Here is an 8517-nt window from a genome sequence, read left to right on the forward strand (position 1 = left end):
TCTTCCTATGGAGTTCCTATCTCCTTTAGGGTGTGGAATCCTTCCCCCATTTCTTCCTTACAAGTCCCTGATTGATCCATAAAATCCAATGATTGGCTATGGCTCCTCATATCCTATTCCAGTCAGCTGCTGGATGGAGCCTCTCAGAGGGCACTTATGATAGGCTCCTGTCTGGATATTCCATGTAGGAGCTGGTTTCTTTTAGGCAGAGAGAGCTTTGGGCTGGGAAGTGGAGTGGAGATCTATGATTGCAAGGAGTGGTGTAGTCTAGAAGCCAGGAGAGGCAATTTGAACAGACGGTAGGTTTACTTCATTGCTATAGCAACTAGGACTCTGCTTCATTGATTCTAGTCTTAGGAAAGAAAAAAAATAAGATGCTGCATATATAGGTTCCACTTTTGAGCCAAGATTCTGGAGCCAGGGCAGTTGGGGAATCCTTTAGGGAAGTGCACTCTCAACCAATGATTCTCAGCCTCCCTAATCCTGTAACACTAATATATTGTCTCATGGCTTTGTGACTCTCAACCATTACTTCATTTTGCTTCTCTTCATAATTCACATTTTGCTCCTGATGTGATTATAAAGAAAAATGGATGGACTATCTGATATAGAAAATATATGTGACCCCGTAATGATTATGACCCACAAGTTGAGAATCACTGGTCTAAACTGCTAATTTTAAACAAAAATGTTTTTCAAGTACTTTCTACAATGTACATTGACCATTATTATTTTTGTTTTATTTTCAATAAAAAAAGGATTGTATTATTACTATTGATGGAAGCTTACTAACCTTGGATTTTTATGAAAATTGGCCTAGCATCCCAGATGAAGGAACTCTGGCTGGAAAAATTAATGCCATTCAAAGGTAATGATACAGTAAACACTTGGAGAACTGCACCAATATAGAAGCAATGCTTTTGTAATGTATATAGGCTTGTGTTTACAGGATTGTAAGCTAGAATGATGTTCTATGCCAAGAGGTTTCCTTAGGTCAGACATGTATTGTCACTTTTTAAACGTTTCCATTTCTCAAGCTAGCATTTTGAACCAGGTCTGTAATCTTACCTGGGAGCCTTTTCCTTTATAAATGTCATGATTTAGAAGACAGTCTATGTAACACCACGTGTTCAGGTCAGTTTAGAGTATTGGTTTAGTTCCTGTGTGAGACAAATTAAAAGAAGTAAGTGTGTATAATACCTGTGGGTTACTTGCATCCTAGAATTGTTACCATGGCATTGTGAATATTTCACATGGTCAATATATGTCATTGATTAGAACAGGAACCTCTTACTTAATTCTTCTTTCTCAACTATAACTACCTAGAGAAGTCTAGATCAGGTATAGCTTTGACTTTTTTGAATCATTTTTCTGTGTGATACATAGAATGATTTCATACTTAACCAGAGCTTTGAGCTCCCATTGCAACCCAGGAGCCCTGCATCTCTGTCTTGCTGTAGCAAAGCTTTTATAATTGCATTTTGTAGGGTCATTAGTCTGATTTCTGCTCCTTATGTTCTAGAGTGTCACAAGAGTGTTACATGGATTCATACTACATTAGATATTACATGTGTCTCCACTCCATGATGGATGGAAAGATGGTTTGCTGCTTAATAACACTGGATGATTTCATATACAGAACACACATGGTCTTCAAAGATCTTCATTCATTCTAATACCAGGGCATTGAGTAGAGTCATGAGTGTGATTTTGCTCCTTATGTTCTAGATTGTTATAAGGGTGTGTCATTGATTCATAATACATTAGATATTAAATGTGTCCCCATGGTGGCAAGAAAGATGGTTTGCTGTTTGATAACACTGGATGTTTTCACACACAGAGCACACATGGTTGGCAACAATATTCATTCATTCTGTTACCAGGGATCCTGACATGTTCCTCTGGCTTCTGTAGGTAGCACTCACACATCTAGTACACTGAAATTCCTAAATAATTTGAAAAAATGTTTTTTCCATGATTCTGTACAGAAAAGTGATTTGCAGAAAATATTTTATGTAATACTCTAGCTATATATTCTTACTTCTTTTGAATTATGATTATACTATGAGTTGGTCTACAAAACATTTACGCTATTTGTTCTTTGTAGTTAGATTTCTAACTTACATTATTTTCAAGATGGTCTAAACTAAAATTCTCCTTTTTATTTGTTTAGCCTTTTGCAACAGATCCAAGAACCAAACTTTATACTACTAAAACATCTCATATGTGTATTAGTAATAATAAAAGATTCTTCCATGAATAATTTAAACAGTTACAGGTTATCTGTGGGCATAGCTCCACATGTAATGTGGGGTCAGATTTCGAGAAATTCATTATTTGGGAGTGATGTCTTAAGAAAGTAAGGGAATCTGAAATTTGCCTTTGGGAACAAAAGTCTAATTATTATTCAGTAATTGGGAATACTTTACAAAGACGATTTCTCTAACAAGAAACCTTAGGATTGCATTCCTATGGAGTAGAGTAGAATATGTATTGATCTATTTCAGGAAGATTTTGGAAGGGAGATTTTTAATGTAGTTTAAAGTAAGTTAATCATTTCTTTCTACTGTTCTTTCATTGTTTCTTCTTAGATATTGATGTTTTAGCCAACAATAATCTGTACATATAATGGTAATCCAAGAGGACTAGAGTGAAATTTTAGAAGATCCGGATTACCTAGGTTTTGTTTGTTTTTTCCATTGTAGCCCTATTTTTGGAGTATAGTATAGTTGTGTTTCACAGTGGTGAGACCATGATATTAATAAAAATATTCACATCATGTGAATTCCTGGTCCTATTAAAGCACATTGCATATATAGATATAGATAGATATAGATATATGTATGTGTGTATACATATATATGTGTGTGTGAGTCTGTGTATGAGTGTGAGTTTGTGTGTGTACATATACGTGTAAGTGTACTTGTACATGTGCATGTATTTGTATATGTATATGTATATACATATGTAATGATGAATAATTGGTGTATATTATTTTGTATGCTTTCCATTATTTTAGCACTAACCTATTTCAGGTACAGTTTTATGATCCTCAGGTATACTGTAGCTGCTAATTTTATTATAAACACATATACATCAATATTCTTCACTAATTTATTTACTTTATATCCTTATTGCAGTCCCTTCCTCCAAGTCCTATCTTTGCAACCTGTTTTTCCCTCCATTCTTCTTTACCTCAGTAGTGTAGACCTTCCATTGACACTAACCCACTCTCATACATCAATTCACAACAGGAATAAGTGAATCACCTTCCACTGAAGCCATACAAAGCAGCCCAGATAAAAGAAAGCAATCCAGTTGTAGACTACAGAGTCAAAGCCAGTCTGCATACGAACTGGTAGGGGACCTACCTGAAGATCAAGCTGCATATCTGCTACATATATATAGGGGCCCTAGATCCTGCTGCTGGAACATATGATGGGGGAGATCCTGCAGATTCAAAGCTGAAGTATCACAATGACTAAAGGCTACAGCAAGCTACTAGGATATAGAAGGAGAGGCATCTCCAGGAGGTTCCAGTATTGAGAGTATAGTAAAATACAGAGAGCTTAAACCAGACTTATTTCATTATACATTTGCAAGAAAATCTGTTTGGACAAGAGGGTATAATGTGTGACCACTTATGGCACAACACATCTCACACACTGTATTTTTTATTTTTTTTAATTTTAGTTTGATTTTTTTTTAATTAAATTTAAATTTTTATTTAATTTTAATTTTTGAAATTTAGTGAGGGGGGATTGTTTCCAAGGGATATATGGAAGGATTGAAAAATGAAATGAGAGTTACTTGGTAACATGATTAGAAATTTCAGAGAATTAATAAAGGACACATATTTTGAAAAGGATAGAAGATAAAGAAAATGTAAATATGACAGAAAGCAAGGTAAATGTTAAATAGTAGCTCCCAGGTATTAGGTTCACAGGAAAGAAGATATCATGGTGTTACTCACAATGGAGGATGTAGCCCAAGGGAAAGCTTGAATAAGATTCTTGCTCAGGACTATACTTGGCTTGAACTAGAAACGTAGCTTTTTTAGTTAATTTCTAATTACCAAGGTACAGGAAACCTAAAATCCAAGACTATATCAAACTGCATGTTTAGTCCAAATGAAACAATAAAATGTATTTTTCAATCTCAATACCTATTAAAGATTCTTCCTTTATGGACAGTTCTTTTCAAATATATTCTTTTGTATGGTCAGGTATGAAAACAAAGAAACAAAACTATTCTGTACAATCTGCATATAAAATAAGACTATCCTGTGCAGGACTGCTCAAAAATAAACTTAGGTGCATGCTGAGAAGAAACATATGTGATGAATAGAGTTTGCTTAACCTAAGTCATCATCTCAGAAGAAAAGTAACTTACCAGTGTTGTTCAATTTAGGAAGTGTCATAATTTTCTACAATTGCTGTGACAAAACACTGATGAAAAGGAACTAATGGAAGACAGGTTACACTCCACAATATACTTGCAGTTACCAGTTAAATACTGAGAAATGTCAGAGCCAAAAATAAAACAGGGAGGCAAGAACTGAAGCAGAAGCCTAGTAGGAGCACTGCCTCCTGCCTTGTATCTCATATCTTTCTTTTTCTGACTAAGAACTCAAGCGTGGCACCATCCTGGAAATCTGGGCCCTACAAATTCCAAGGTTAATCAGGACAATATCCCTTAGGCTTCACTATACAATAGGTCCATCTGATCGAGGCATTTTCTCAATTAAGACACCCTCTTCTCACCAACTTCTCTCAGTCACATTTCTATTGCCTTAATAAAACATCAGGATTTAAAAGACCAACCAAAGAGTGCACATGGGGGAACCATGGCTCCAGCTGAATATGTAGCAGAGGATTGTCTTATTTGGCATCACTAGGAGGGGAGCTGCTTAGTCCTGAGGGGCTTGATGATCTAGGGTAGGAGAATGCTAGGTTGTTGAGGCAGGAGTGTGTGGTCAAGTGAGAGAAAACTGCAATACAGGCAGGGGAGGAGATATAGGATTTGTGGAAGGGATCTGTGAAGGGGGATAACGTTTGAAATGTAAATGAATGAAATAAACAATAAAAAATAAAACAACATGACCAGGGAAACTTATTGAAGTAGGTGGTTATTTGGGACCTACAAATGTTGAGCGAGTATAGCACTTTGGTGTCATGACAGAGGTGCACGACTGCAGAAAAGAAGAAAAAACAAACAGGAAGCTGAGACCTGATGGTTCTTATCTTGGGAAGCAAAAATGTAGCAGAGAAAGTACATTGAAAATGGGCACCTACCTTTTGTAACTATAAATTCTAAGCAATGGCACTCTTCACCAGGCAGATCAAGGCACCAGAAAATTGTCAGCGAGAGGGTATTGCGATGCCTGAAACTAGAGAGGCATCCCATTCAAAACATCACAATAAACAGCTAGACCCACCCACACACTAAAAATTAACACACAACAGTCATTAATTTGGTACACTCACAGTTTTTTGCAGCATATCAGTTCTGAAATGTTTCTTTGGTTAAGTAGTTCTTCTGCTCTTTGCAATATGCATGAAATTTTAACAAGTTGTGTAAAGATGCAAAAGACTTAGAGTCTCCATTTCAGAGACTTCATTTCATGGGATCTTATCTGTAATTATCCTCCTAGTATTTCTTTTCATTTTTAAATTAATTTTGTAAACTATGTGAAATGACAATCTTGTTTTTGCCTTGTGGTGTTACAGAAGTCTCTTATACAAATCATGATTGACAACTATGATCAAATATTTGGAAATGATGATACATTTAGTAAACACATTGACAAAAGGTCTGAAGACTTAAACACATACAAAGAATCACTAAATTATTCTGGAAAATCTCCTATCATGACAAAAGCCATAGCTGGACACAACTGGAAAACCAATGATATTGATGAAAAATTTAATATTTCATATGCTGCACTGCAGGAAGAAGGTCCTACAGGTAAGACAAGATTTATTTATTCATCAAATGAATGGAATAATTTGATCAAATCATTTCATGATGTCATAAATTTGTGTATATCAGAGAAGCTTTGGGACACAAAATGATTATTAGAGTATGGGAAAAGTTTTTAAACATCATATATACATATATATGTATATATGTATGTATATATATGTATGTATATATATATATACACTCATATACTGAAATACATCTGGATACATTCAGGTATATGACACATTCTTTATTTAGAGAATCCACCAATATTGTCTGCTATATTTTCCCCCTTTCTTCCCATGGTCCTTAAGTTAGAGAATTTCTTGCATATGAAATTATTTTTTTTGGTAAGATCATTTAGAAACAATGATTTGATTTAAAAATTGATTAAACATTCTGCAATATTAAGCCCTGCACCACTGTCAACATGCTTTGGTTTCGTAGCACAAAAATACTAATGTTTGTTTAATTTACTATGAGAAACAATATTTGTCAAAATCTTATCATTGATAAAAAAATTTGCACAGGATCCACTACAAAACCAATGAGAGGTATGATAAAGAGGTTAAACTCACCTGATTATCAGTTGGTAGCACACAAATTCAAATACATTTTTAACTGAAGTAATTCTTTCTATAGAGTTAAGAAAATATACCCAAATATTACCCTTATTTTAAATGATGTGAATCTATCATCTGAGAATATTTGTCTGATAATCACATTTTATATCTCATTTAGCAGGACAAAACAGAGCAACTACCACATATAAGTGGTAGTGGATGATTTAAGAAGGTCTAAGGTCATTGTATTTTAATGTTCCCTTCTACCTCCGGTTTAGTCATATTAGAAGAATTATTCCAAGATCCTGTGTTAGTTTTATAATTCACCGTATTAGTTACAAATAATTTTCACTCACTGTACTTATTTTATGCTGCATATTTCATATTGTTTGCTATTATAACAAATGTTATTAAATTGGGTTATTGCTTACACTCCAATGTGCCTTGTTCATGGTCCTACACAGTCTTTGGAAAAATTTTCAGTCTCTGCCTCTACAGCCCAGTTATAGTAATAGTTTTCCCACCTCAGTTACCAATGTGTGGCCAGAAGCTAATGACACTGAATAATCCCTCAGAATTCTGCATAGAATCACGTGCCATAGAAAGTTATAAATATAATTCCATTAACAATCAAAATTAATCATCACACATGATGAACTTAGAGTTGGATCATGGTTTTAAAATATACAAAATGACCTGAAAAGATAATCCAGTGTCTAAAACAATTGAGATTTAGACTTTGTAACATGAATTTGGATCATCAAAACATACATTAAAAAACAAACAAAACTAGGTATTGTAGCACAATCATCTCTAAATGAGAAGTTTCTACCTGAATAGAGATGGCAGTCACAGACAGTAACAGAAGTTTATTGGACAGATATTTCTGACATATTGTTCAGTAATGATCAAAAGAGACCCCCCCCCCGAAAAAAAGAGACAGAGAGAAAGACCAATACTGGAGGCTTCTCATATGTTAATAAGCTCAAACCTCTAATTAAGCTCAAAATATTTATCACGAGTGATATGATCTGCACGTGTTTTACACACACACACACACACACACACACACACGCACGCATGCATTACATACACTGAGAAATGCACAGAAGCATAAAGCATATTTGTTCTATCACTCTTCATCACCTGAGGCCTCAACATGAAATATTCTTTATTCATGGTTTGTTTATCTCAAAAGTGTCTGTAATACAAATTTGAGAAACAGAAATTTTAGAGAAAACCTCCAGTAAAGAAATTGATAATTTCCATATTTACTGTTCTTGGTCTTTCCTGAACTCCCATTACTATAAGTTTACAATGTTTTCATTTATTAATAGTATTATTTTAAACTTTTATCAAAAATTGAATTATAGCATTGTAGCCTGACTTTTCTCCCTTAAGTCCATCACAGTCACTGCACTTTCATACTCACTTCAATATTGTTTTTTACATGTTTTTATATATATTTATCTTTACAAATATGAATATTACTTGAGTTCGTTTTGTTCTGTTTGTGAATATGGTTTCCATGATATACAGTGTTATTAGACAATCCATATGCAGGTCATTTCTGGAAAAATTAATATTCTGTTAGTCATAATTAGCTGCCTATAACTTTTGACAAGTGAAATTTTGACCATTGCCTTAGCACTGCATTGACGTTGCTATTATTGTGATTTTGCACCTAATTTTATGAGAGGCAATTTCAGAACAGACTTTCAAGTATGCTGGGTCTTACAGTGTTTGTAAGCCCTCTTCTACAATGGTCCCTGAGCTACAGAGCAGTTAGCTCTAATGTACATGTATTCACTGGTGCTGGATTTTTCATAATGCAATTATCTCTTCATGTGTCCAAGTTTTTGTTTTCTGTAATGGTCTCCATTTTCTATACAAAGAGGCTTCTTTGATGTAGGATGATGGCCCCACTTGTTGGTACATAAAAGACAAATATTTAAAAGCTGGAAGGAACGTCACTAATTTAAATTAAATT

The sequence above is a fragment of the Rattus norvegicus genome, chromosome 12, assembly GCF_036323735.1.
Source record: "Rattus norvegicus strain BN/NHsdMcwi chromosome 12, GRCr8, whole genome shotgun sequence".
NCBI lineage: Eukaryota > Metazoa > Chordata > Mammalia > Rodentia > Muridae > Rattus > Rattus norvegicus.